The sequence below is a fragment of the Tupaia chinensis genome, unplaced genomic scaffold, assembly GCF_000334495.1.
Source record: "Tupaia chinensis unplaced genomic scaffold, TupChi_1.0 Scaffold000068_1, whole genome shotgun sequence".
Taxonomy (NCBI): Eukaryota; Metazoa; Chordata; class Mammalia; order Scandentia; family Tupaiidae; genus Tupaia; species Tupaia belangeri.
Genome location: NW_006159528.1, coordinates 914,114 through 927,330, shown reverse-complemented (window position 1 = coordinate 927,330; position 13,217 = coordinate 914,114).

The window sequence follows — 13,217 nt, the reverse complement described above, 5'->3', positions numbered from 1 at the left end:
GAGACATTAGAGACAGAAAGCGAGAAATCACCCCCCAGGGGGGATGGTCACGCCGCAATCCCTTCTCCTCCATTCTCCTCTCGGGATCTTGGGCACGCACGCACACGCGCCCGGCGTGAGTTTTAAGCCACCAGGTCCGGGATGCGAACCGCGGTCGACTACGTGGGAGTCCAGCGACATAGCCATTACGCTAACTGCTGGTTCCCTAGATGGAGAAATTCTTGTAGTCAATGGTATGTCTCCCTGGGAGGGTTGAGTGTGTGGTAGTTCCCCTTGCCATACCCTCGATGATGAGTTTGACAGCCATGTCGTAGGACTAGAAGCTGACCGAAACTCCATTTTCCAATACTAAACTCCCACCTTCTTTGAATTTCTGTCACAGTCAGATATCTCTTATTTTGTGGATGAAGTAAGTGTCCTTGGGCTGTGTTCCTGCAATTATTCTCTCCTCTCCTACAATACCAGTTTCTGTTGTCCACTCTGTCACCACACCAACGACTACCTGTCTGTTCATCTTTCCCGTGATCCATTCGTATGATTTGTCTGTATTTTCTGACTCTATTTCCTCTCTTCATACCTTTACCCAAACCACTCCCAGCAGGCGGCTCTCCATACCACCTACTGTCGCCCAGGTCTCTAGTGACACCCCGATCGCCAAAGCCAAGAGTCACTTCTCTGGTGGCATGTTATTCATGTTTCCAGCTGAATTGTACATAATGATTATTCCGTTTCTCTTGCATTGACCTCTTCTAGATTCCACAATACCATGCCCTGCTGATCCTGTTTCCTGGTGATTCCCCTTTACATGTTTTTGCTGGCTATTTCCTTTCCCAGTCTCTAACCTTAGACATCTTTGGGTTTTTTCCTTTTGTTTTTGTTTTTGTTTTTTAGCTTCTTCGACTCTTTCTCTAGGACATTTTGTTTCCATGGCTTTAAAATCATCTATACAAAATTATTCTAAAATTCATCATTTAAGTCCTGAAAGTCATAACTTCAAAAATCCCAGAAGTCCAGGTTTAAATATCCAAATGCTAAATTGATATGTCTACGAGGATGTGTAACCAGAAGGTCAAACTTACCATGTCCCCGACTGAGGTCTCGATGTTCTCTGCCTTCTTCAGTTCCTTTCTCCCTGGAATCTTTCTCTCATTGGACAGCAGCACCACACATCCAGCATAAATCAAACACCTGGTTGTCATCCTTAAATCTTCTCTTTACCTTTCCTCATCCACTCCATCAGTAACTTTGCCCTATTCTATTTTTAAGCATCTCGTTCCAAACATGTTCATTTATTTTCTTCCCCATTGTTACCAGTCCGTTTCAAGCTACCACATTTAGTTTTCTTACTTCTCTAATTATTTTGATTTTTTTTTTGAGAGGTTTTCGCTATAGGGCACGTGTGCTCCCCAGAAAGACAGAGAGAGACAGAGAGATAGAAAGCAAGAAATCACCCCCCAGGGGGATGGCCATGCCACAATCCCTTCTCCTCCATTCTCCTCTTGGGACCTTGGGCACGCACGCACACGCGCCCAGTATGAGTTTAAGCCTCTGGGTCTGGGACGCGAACCGTGGTGGACTACATGGGAGTCCAGCGACATAGCCATTATGCTAACTGCTGGTCCCTTGATTTTTTACATAGTAGTCTGATTTAAAAAATATATATACAAATTAAATCATGTCATCCCTCTGCTTAAAACTCTTAGTGGCCTCTCATTTCCTTTTGAAAAAAAAAATCTACAAACATTGCTTTACACATATAACATATAATTTTATACTCCAGTAGAACATATCACTATGAGACCTTTGGATATACATTAAGGAATCTATTCCACTACAGTTTTGGGGGATTTATATTTTTCATAAATGTGTACTTGTTCCCTGCAAAATAGGCAATAAAGCTCAAGAAAGTTATCATGATTGCTATTATATATCAGCTAAATCCTATCCCCTCTGATGTCTTTTTATGGGGCTTTATAGGTCTTTTTTCCAACTGAGCTCTGACTCATTACTATAATTCACAGAAGAACAAGGAAAAATGTAAACTGTTAGAAAACATTAACAGTTAGGAAATACTAACAGTATCTTTCTACTGCAGAATTACAAAGTGATACCATTATTCTGAGGAAACTGCTGGATGGCAAAGATTTTTTTTTGAAAAGTATTGTTAGAAAATTTTATTGGTGTCACTTTTCTGACAAATTACTTAAAAAGTTTCTATTGTATTGCCAAGCTGAAACATTTTCCTTGTTACACTCAAATTCACTCTTACAATAAAAATAGAGTGTTTCACAAGAGTAGATAATGATTACTATTACAATTCTAGAGAAGAATAAATATGAAATAAATTCAGAAGTTTAAATGCTTAGCTTCCAGGGTATCAACCATCTAGAACTTTTTTTTAATTTCTATTGGCTTCAGCTTTCTATAGAATCTGAGAGAAATCTTCAGATTTTTATTATGACTTATTTTATTATAACTCATTTTTATTTTAACACAAAATCTTCATTTTCTGCACCAAATTTTTAAAGAAAACAAGTCCTGAAATGTTCAAGCTTAAACATATTTGGAGAAAAGATTTTCTAAAATCTTAATTTGCTTTTGAAAGCAAGTGTCAAGTGTACAAACTTGTTTTTAATATTATTCCTGATTTTAAATAGCATGGAATTTACATTTCTTTTGTTGTTATTTATTTTCTAAAAATTACAAATGAGCATAAGCAGAGCTAGAGAGGAAAACAGTTGCCTATAATGCTCATCTGTCTTTTCAGATTTGACTCAACATCTATGGGGCTGCAAGTATAAAACATTACAAACTTGAGACCCGCAGGTAGTTCTTAGTGAATAGTTTGCTTGTGTCTCGAAACTAAGCTGCCTTCGTCAAAACATCACTTATGAGTGGTCCAGTGCTTACTGCAAGTTGGATCTTTCCACATTCCCTCCCTTCTCTGTTGAAAAACACTGTAGAGTAAATGTATTATATTTGTATTTATATACATTTATCTGGGTACAATGTTCAGGTAAATTTGTTTTAAATGGAAACATCCAGATTACATAAATAATGAAACCAAACTCTCCTTCAGGCACAAATGGGCAGGGTGTTGAGGTGCATGGCATGTATCCATGTCCATATGTAAAAGAGACCCTTGGTGATCATGGGTGTGTGTATCTGTTATGGTCTCAAGCTTAGAAGAACAGGTATCAAAGATCCTCTATACCAAAATGATTGTCTTTCAACTTAAGCTCGATTGGAATGCCATGACCTTATTTGACCCACCATTGATCAAACACAACTTAATGAATGAGGCTAATCCTCAGAGAGTGAACAGGCTCACCTTATATAAACTAAATCAGAATCTCTGAGGAAGTGCAGATGGATAAGATCATGTGGTGTGAAGTGTATTATTAATGTTGTTATAATTAATGTTTAAAAGAACTGGGAAGATTTTATATTAGTTAAAAAAAAAGAAAAGAAAAATGAGATCATTAATTAATGAAGTTTTATACATTAAGTAATACCAGTAAAGAAAGGTGAACTAAAAATGAAAATCCCTGACAGTTCCAAAGCATCTATACTTTGTTTGATTGAGGATTTGTGTGAGATCATCTACCCAACTCCTTCATTCTCATCAGAGGAAACAGAAAGACGCATCGAACTGCCCAAGGAAACATGGCACGCAGGTGTGCATCGAACTTCCCAAGGAAATATGGCACCCAGGTGTAAATCGAACTGCCCAAGGAAACATGGCACCCAAGTGCTGCTCTACTTCTATCTATCATGGCAAGACTTGGAAAGAGAAGAACTTTCTTAAGAATTTTGAAAGACTTTTATTGATTTACTGCTATATGTAAAGAAGCCCCCTGACATGCTTCAGGAACTATCTTTCGTCACTTTATTAGAAACGATTCTGGTGAAAGATGTTGACTTTTTCAGTATGTAAATTTTTAAGTTTACTCATTCATTTCTTCAGAGAGAGAGAGAGAGAACATTATCTCCAACGGGCTCTTCATGCTACAATCAACCCCCAGTCTCAGCAAGCCTGGATCACAGGCACACATGCAAGAGCCTGGCTTCCATAGGGAGGAACATGAACTCATGAACATGTTCCTAGGACATGAACTGAGGACCTTGCCCATGTGGGTCTGTTGCATTACCACCACACTGCCGCCTAGCCCCAAGGGATTTTAATCATAATTGAGAAAATCCAGTTTATAGGATCTTGTAAGGCAACTTACAACAGAGGCAGCCTTAGAGTTTGACACTTGCAGATAGGGCCTTAAGGCTCTGAGATGAACTTCCTGTCAAAATGTAAATACAATGTAAATTTCAAGAAATTTACCACTTCACATAGAAACTCTAAAGTTTGAGCATGCTTAAGAATCACAAAGCACCTTGCTAAAAATGTAGATGGGGTGCCTTACTTTAGAGATTCAAATTCTAAGGTGGGATCCAGGTGCATGCATTTTTAAAAAGTTTATTTATTGAAAGAGAGAGAAAAGCACCCTCCACAGGGTGCTCACACTGTATTCTCCTCTCAGGCCTGGAGTCAGTCAAAGTCATGGGTGCACTGCGTTGAGGGGCCTTCCTTAGGAAAGCTGGAGCCTTCCTGGTGGTCTCTGACATCACGTGGCAGCACCCTTACTGCCTGTGCCACCAAAGCTGGGCTGGGTAGATGAATCTGAAATGAGCACTCATTCTCCTGCCCCCTTATACACACACCACATGATTTTGACAAACTGCTGAAGCAGAAATAATTGGATGGAATGGAACCTTATTCTGAAAAATCTGAAAACCCTAAGATTTTAGGCCAGGGAGGCCTAGAGAACTCGCTATGAATTTAGTTGCATTTCATTCCACCTCATTTCTCTTCTCCCTCAACTGGTACACACCAAAGCTTGAATTTTTTATTTTATTGTGTTGGTTTAGGAACAGATTCTTTGTCTACATCAGCAAGCTTTTAGGAAGAAAAGGCAGTAACCTTCGGCTTTTCTCTCAGTCTGGTATAAAGAGGATCTACTCAAATTGTGTGCTGAATCAGTCTTAGGCGTTGGCTCCCGGTATCCTCACTTCATCTTGTGTTAATCATGACTTGTGATAAAAATGTAGCCAGTCAAATTAGAAGGCCAGGGTTGCTGGAATAACAAACAATATCATGTTGTCTGATTACTTCTCTTCCTTGTATTTATATCTGGCTTCTCACAGTCAAAAGTCTCCTACTTTTAGGAAACGTTGGCTCTATCTAGAAGAGGTGAAAAGGGTCCTGCCTGGTGGTGATTGGCAGCAAACTGAACTGCGGGGCTGGAAGCCACATGCCTAACTGTGGGTTTGGGTCCCTGGGTTGGCCTGAACACAGTCTGGGCATCTGAGTGTGCCCAAGATCCAGAGGAGCTGGAGGACTGAAGGGATCCCTGCATGACAAAACTATGTTGAGGGAGCTTCTTTCTCTTTCCCCTGTCCCTCTCTGGCTTGCATGCAGAAGCTATCATGAATAACACAAACAAAAAGAGCAGAAATGATTTGCCAGAACATGGGGAATTACAGTGCAGTGGAAGCATTTAGAACAAGGGTACTTGGCAGAGTGAGTGAGTTATCTAGAGCTTGATCCTCCTATTTTTGATGGACCCTAGCTCAGCACCTCTTCTCATGCTTTGGCATTTATGGGACATATTCTTTATGAAGTACTTCTACAAAGAATATCTTCTAGGGATTGAATCAGACCTCTGGCTGACACTTCATTTCACTTCCGCCAACTGAGCTTCAGAGAAAATTTACTTCTGGGTCCAGCAGAGAGAGACAAAACATCCTTGTGTATACTGCCTTACGTTTTTCTAGTGTTTTGAAGAATTCCTGGAAGTATGGGCCAAAATGTAGGATCCACGGGACCAGCAATTAGCATAATGGCTATGTTGCTGGACTCCCATGTACTCGACGGCGGTTCGCGTCCCGGACCTGGTGGCTTAAACTCATGCCGGGCGCGTGTGCGTGCGTGCCCTAGATCCCGCGAGGAGAATGGAGGAGAAGGGATTGCGGCATTGCCATCCCCCCTGGGGGGGGTGATTTCTCGCTTTCTGTCTCTACGTCTCTTTCTGTCTGTTTGGTGAGTGCACGCGCCCTATAGCAAAAACCTCTTAAAAAAAAATATATGTATATATATAGGATCCACCAGGGCTAAGATCTTGTCTGTCTGTATGTGAGTATACTTCAGAAGGCGCGTAGTTGTCAATCAATAGTGGATGAATACATGAGTACAACTTGGTTTGCTGTTTTCCAGCTTCAGTCATTTGTGCACCAATTTCGTGATTTTTACTACATCCTTGAAATATCCGTGCTATTGGCTTAATAGTTTTGTCACTTATTGAAAGTTTTACTAATTTCATGTTAGGAAATAGTATAGGTAAAATCCTGGGTTATAGCTAACACATATTAAAACAAAAGCAATTAAATAATAAAAAGGAGATACTTTCACCTTTATTCTACAAAATCATCGTGCCTATCAGTAGCAATATGTGCACCTCATGTCGGAAGATACAATCATCCTCTGTGTGTTATTTATCAGACATTAGTAGACTGTAAATCCCTAAAGAACTGTATTTTGCTTTGCTTCATTTCCTTGGCTTTAGAATGTCTATTAGTGCAAGTTAAGCTAATCCCGCATGCAGAACGATGCATGAATTAAATATCATTGTATGAAGAGGAATCGCTATGTTCAATTACAATTTAAACTCTAGCTACTCTCAGTTTTTCTTGATTTGTAGGTCTAAGGTGTCTGTTTTTACGTTTTTTTCTTGGACCTTGACCAGCACAGAGACTTGCACAATGTACCTTGAAAAACCTAGTTCCAAAACTCAGTCCCACCTGACATCCCGCGTTTTTCCTCTTCAACTAATTATACTGTCTTCAATGAGATAAGAGGTGATAATCATTTCCTTATTTCCATATTTCAAATAATAAAAAGTTTACTAAAATGGTGTACTTCCCAAGAGGAAAAATAAAGCACTCAGGTGCTCTTAAATACATCATTAGTTGCCTTATAAAAACGAGAAGAATAGGCACAAAAGGCTAATTAAATACATCTCAGGGACTACTTTTTTCTGTTCAAGACTTCTCCTACCTACTAATTAAATGAAGAAGGCCTTCGAGTTTTCTAAAGAGATATGCTGGTTTTTTCTTTCTCACTTACTGACGTGGAACCATACTACTTCAATAACCATGTTACCAAAGAGCTCAGCTGTTCTAAAGAATTCATCATTGTTGAATTGTTGACTTGTAGTAGGTTTAAGGGACATGCTCTTAATTTTGAAATATTCAACCTTAAACTTCCGTTCAAAGTAGCATTTGAATACACATTACCTCTATCTTTATATAAAATGTAATTCCTCCAAAACATGAAACCTTTCTGACTCTTCCAGTGACGTCCTGTCATCCCGCAGAGGCAGATCCCGTTGATTCAGCCAGTACCAAAGCCGAACCCCTGTACATCGTCATCCCATTCTAACCTAGACTCAAAGAAAACTGATGTATAACCACACCGCTAAATTCTAAAGAGTTAAACAAAACGCAAGTGAATATTTAAACACTCGGAATACTCCTTCTTATCCCCTAAGAAAAGCTGCTGTGCTGTGCTCATGGTAGCACAAGAAACAGCTGCAGGTTAATTATACTTCTTCGAGTGAATCAGAGAAAGCAATAAACATGTCCTTAACGTTTTCATGACAATGTTATCATCATCAGCTATTTATTCACAGCCGTTATCGTTAGAAATATTTAGAATACTTTGGCAAATGTTAAAATTCATTACTTGCTTGGAATTCATAATTGAGGATAACACAAGTCATTTTGAAATTACTTCAAAATGAAATGCTACCTCAAAAAATGTAATAAGATTATTAATGCAAATAAAATATGGAGGCTTCAACTAAAAAACTTAGAAGAGTAACTTTAGAATCACCATTTATAAACTTTTCTGTGCTCCCTTCACTTATTCACCAAGGTAAATAAATTTCTGTAGCTTAATTCAAACTAATTGATGTTTTTGAAAGCAGTAGAAAGGTGATTTGTTTTGTTTTGTTTTGTTTCGTTTGGAGAGGTTTTTGCTACAGGGCGCATGTGCTCACCAGAAAGACAGAGAGAGACAGAGAGACAGAAAGTGAGAAATCACCCCCTAGGGGGGATGGCCTCACCACAATCTCTCGTTCTCATTCTCCTCTCAGGATCCTGGGCATGCATGCACACGCGCCTGGCGTGAGTTTAAGTCACCAGGTGCCAGACTTGAATTGCGGTCGATTACATGGGAGTACAGCGACATAGCTATTATGCCAACTGCTGGTCCCCAAAGGTGTTTATTTTTAAATATCCTATGCTCAATATTTTCTGCTGACTGTCTTTATATATCTTGAGCAAATGACCATGCTGTATTTTTGTCCACTGTCCTGAAACAGTATTTAAACTGCCATCTAACCAATGATGAGGATAAGAAAAATCATGTTTAAAATTAACCTACCAGGTTGATTTAATCACTTTGTGACTGGGTGCCTATTGGGCAATGTTAACTGTCCATTCTGTCTCAAATTCTCTAAATTCTGAGAAGGCTCAGGAAATAAGATGTATCAGTGTATTTTTTTACTACAAATATATCTTCACAAATAAGATCACACTTAGAATTTTCATTCTGCTTTTTGTGAAAATAGGGATCAGACTATGAAAGAGGTATATCTGATGAAAGAATTGAGAATCTGGTTCATCACAGTTAAATAACTCATATGTCTTTTTTTTTTTGAGAGGGATTTTTTTTTTTTCTTTTTGCTATAGGGTGTGTGTACTTTCTGGAGAGACAAAGAGAGACAGAGAGAGAGAATGCAAGAAATTACCCCCTGGGAGGTCACAATCCCTTCTCTTTCATTCTCCTTTTGGGTTCTTGCATATTCATGCACATGCACCTGGCATGAGTTTTCAGCTGCTGGGTCCGGGACTTGAACCATGATTGACTATGTGGGAGTCCAGTGAGGTAAGCATTACACCATCTGCTGGACACCTTGTATGTTCATTTTAAAGATCCATGTGAAAACTTGGTCACTAAGTGATTTTTTTCCCCTGGTGAGAAGACACCAAGAGCATCGTAATATTATGAGCATCCTAATACTAATTTCACCATGTTTACTACGGATTTCTTTGGAAGTTAAGACTTAACACAAAATTAAAAGGAAAAACAAAACAAAACAAAACGAAACAGTAAGGTAGCAACTGAGGGAGTGTTTTAAAACAAATCTAGTGTCCAGCAGATTTCCCTGGACTCCCACATGGCCCATTGCGGTTTGAGTCCCTGACCCTGTGTCTTGAAAATCATGCTGGGTGTGTGTGTGTCCAAGACCCCAGGAGGAGAATGGAGAAGATATTGCTGTGTGGCCGCCCCTCTGGAGGAGGGGGGCTGTGATTTCTCACTTTCCCTTTCACTGTCTCTGTCTCTTTTTCCAGTGAGCACACATGCCCTAAGGCAAAAACCTCTAAAAAAACCCCTAGATAATATTTATTTTTCAATTTACTTTCCAAGTAAAGGAATTTAAGATACTTATTGAACATTATTATAATCTGACACTAGAATAAGTGAAATATAGTTTAAATTCTGGAAGAGGAAAAGGAGATTAAAATAAAGTATCTAATGTTCAAATTTGGAATGAGTATGAGGAACGTAGAAGGGCTGGCTGGATCCTTAATGGCAAAAGGAATCTTCCCATAGTAAACTTACATTGCCATAAAAATCTTGGGGCAAGTTACTTAAGATCAACTGACTATAAAATTGTAACTAGATTATTTTGCAAAATTTGATTTGGGATTATTTACACCAAAGCCAGAATTTTTATTTATTTATTTATTTATTTATTTTTTTTATGAAATTGGTCTAGATCACAAAGTAATAGAAATTTCTGTTACAGGAAAATTGTAATTGTTTTTGATGTCTTCTCCTGAGATCAGATCACCATGTTTTGGGTAATTAACATATATAAAAAATGAAACATCACTATTTCTATGAGTAAAATTAGTTATAAAACTGTAGAAAAATTCTACAAACTGAACCGGTCCAAAAAATCACATTAGAGATTAGTACATTTAAAGCTGCAGTGGAAACAAAGCAGAATATAGAAATTCAAAACAAGGTCTACCGCTTTGAAATGAAACTGACCCTCCCCGCATTCAGAATGAATTTCAATTATGCTCAGAAGCCTAGCTTGTCAATTGCATTTTCCTTGCTTTCCAAATGCACAATTTATTTGAAATAACAAGACGAGGGTACGGATGGTGCCTATTCAAATGTGCACATGATGTCTTTCTTAGCGTAAATAAAAGAGGCCTAAATACATTCATTATTTAGAACTTGCTGTTGGTGGTGGTATCCATCCTCTCTATTTGGTCACAGAGTAAGTTACAAACAGCTGCTGGATATTTTGTGACTGGGAAGAAATATGTTGCTAAATTGTCTTCATATATAATATTCAAATAATTTTCCCTTTGCTATTATCCTTGCCAAACAACTAATTAGGACACAGGATTAAAATAAAAGACGACTTTATCCAAAAAGAAAAAAAGAAGAATATATAATCAGCTTACCTGGGCAAAGCCTTCATGAATTGCTTAGCTCTGAAGGAGACACAGAGAAAATGCAAATACATGTTTTGAAAGATAAGAAAATAAACATTCGCGTACCTTGTCTCATGCTACTTTGGATTTATCTGGGTTCTCTAAATCCAAAATCTGATTAGAAAATTTAATCTTTTGCAGTGTAAGTAATGATGTACCATCCTTTAATTAGGCTAAGGCTATTACTATCTGTGTTAATCATTCCTATTTTCACATATACTGTCAGTGAACAATGATGTGCCCTGTGCTTCTGTGGCTTAGGGGCTTTGGCATGTATATGAAACACAGGTGTGATGTTCACACGGTGCAGATGGAGTGGAAGATACCCAAACGGAAGTGAAAGTTTAAATGATCTAGCTGGGCTACTTACATAGTTGGTTAACTATTAGATAATTCATTTATCTTTGCATGGTAATTCAGGGGCAGAAGCATTACAGTACATGGTACTGTGGAGGTCATAGACTTTGACTCAGAAGACTTAAATTTCAGTCCCATTTCCATATCCTATGTCGACTTGGGGAAGTCCTTTGACTTCTCTTCGATTCAGTGTGCTCATTTGTAAAACTGGCATAAACATTATAGACCCTAATTTAGAATGTTCAAATTCCATGAAATATGAGGAGACCTAAGAAAAATTCATGGAAATATGAAATTAAGATTAAAACTAGGGCTAGTAGGTGGTATGGAGGTTAAGGAGGCTGGATCCCATATGGTTGATTTCACTGTTTGGGTCCTGGACTTGGCAGCTCAAGAAACATGCCGGGCATTTGTGTGAGCATCCCAAAACCCTGAGAGGAGAATGGAGGAGAGGGGATTGCAGTGTGGCCATCGTCCCTGAGGTTTTCTTCCTTTCCCTCTCTCTGTCTCTTTCCAGCAAGAACACATGCATTATAGCAAAATAAATAAATACAAACAAAAATATGAAGTTTAATTCTCAATATAAGCTCCATCAATTCAAGACACTTTTGTAGGCAATGATGCCAAGTAGTCGATACCTAAAGAAGTGAAAGTTCTGGGAATTTAAACATGCCATACAGTCTTCTTTTATTTATTAACTGAAAAAGAAAAAAAAAAAAAAAAAAACAGTGTCCCTTAAAGATTTTTTTTTTTAATATGAGGAAGAAAAAAAAAGTCAGGAGCCAAATCAGAGTTGTAACGTGGATGCCTAATGATTTCCCACAGAAATGCCTGTTTGATGAAAGAGCAGGAGTGTTGCTATACCATGGAGAAGGACTCTCTGCTGAAGCTTTCCTGGGCGTTTTTCTGCTAAAGCTTTGGCCAACTTTCTTAAAACTCTTTCAGACTATGCAGATACAGTTCTTCGAACCTCTAGAGAGTCAGCTAGTAAAAGGCCTTGAGCATCTCAGAAGCTGTTGCCATGACTTGCTCGTCCGGTCTCTTTTGGATGGACCCCTACCATCTCTTGGTAACCATTGTTTTTTACTGTGCTTTGTCTTTAAGAATTTTTTTTTTTCAATTTTTGCCACAGGGTGCCTACAACAGAGAGAGAGTGAGAGAGAGAGACAGAGAAATCACCTCCCATGGGGGGATGGCTATGTCATAATCCCTTCTGTATTTTTCCCTTTTCGAAATTTTTGGGCATGCAAGTACATTGCCACGTGTGTTTTTCAGTCCACTAGGTCTAGGACTTGAACCGCCTAGCTGGTCATGTGGGATTGGCTACCTTACCCACCGTGCCACTGGCTGACCTGCTTCAGGTTCTTTATCCTTACTCTTGTCTGCAGATCTGGGTGCAATAGTTTTGATACTCACTGAGCAGAAAGGGTGCTCAATTTTAGTTTTTCAGTCAAATTGGGCAGTATGACTGAGGCATCTGTGATGTTGGCTAGTGTCTCTGCCATTAATCGTTGGTCCTCAATTAGGGCACAAGTAAGATGAAATTTTTCCTTGCAAAATGATGTGAGCGCTGCTACTGTGGTTATCTTCATAGCATCTTGTTCCTTTTTGAATTGAGTCATCCATTTGTAAACTGATGCTTTATTTAGGGCATTGTCCCCATACGCTCTTTATAAAGCTTCAGTGATTTTAGCATTTTTCATAAGCCTCACCATAAATGTGATGTTTCTTCTTGTTTAAATTATGGTACAATTCATGTTGCTTTGATAGGGACTCTTTTCAAACTGGAGTCTTAATCCTTGTTATGCCTCAAACTAGATCTTGCTCAGACATGTTATAATGAGCTAGTAAGAGTATTTTGGTGCAAGGAATTTTTTTTTTTTTTTTGGAGAGGTTTTTGCTATAGGGAGCATGTGCTCGCCAGAAAGACAGAGACAGAGACATAGATACCGAAAGCGAGAAATCACCCCCCCAGAGGGGATGGTCATGCCGCAATCCCTTCTCCTCCATTCTCCTCTTGGGATCTTGGGCACGCACGCACATGCGCCCGGCGTGAGTTTTAAGCCACCGGGTCTGGGACGCGAACTGCGGTCGACTACGTGGAAGTCCAGCGACATAGCCATTATGCTAATTGCTGGTTCCCGGTGCAAGGAATTCTTGAAATTGGGACCAGCAGTTGGTGTAATGGCTATGTCACTGGACTCCCATGTAGTTGACGGTGGTTCGAGTCC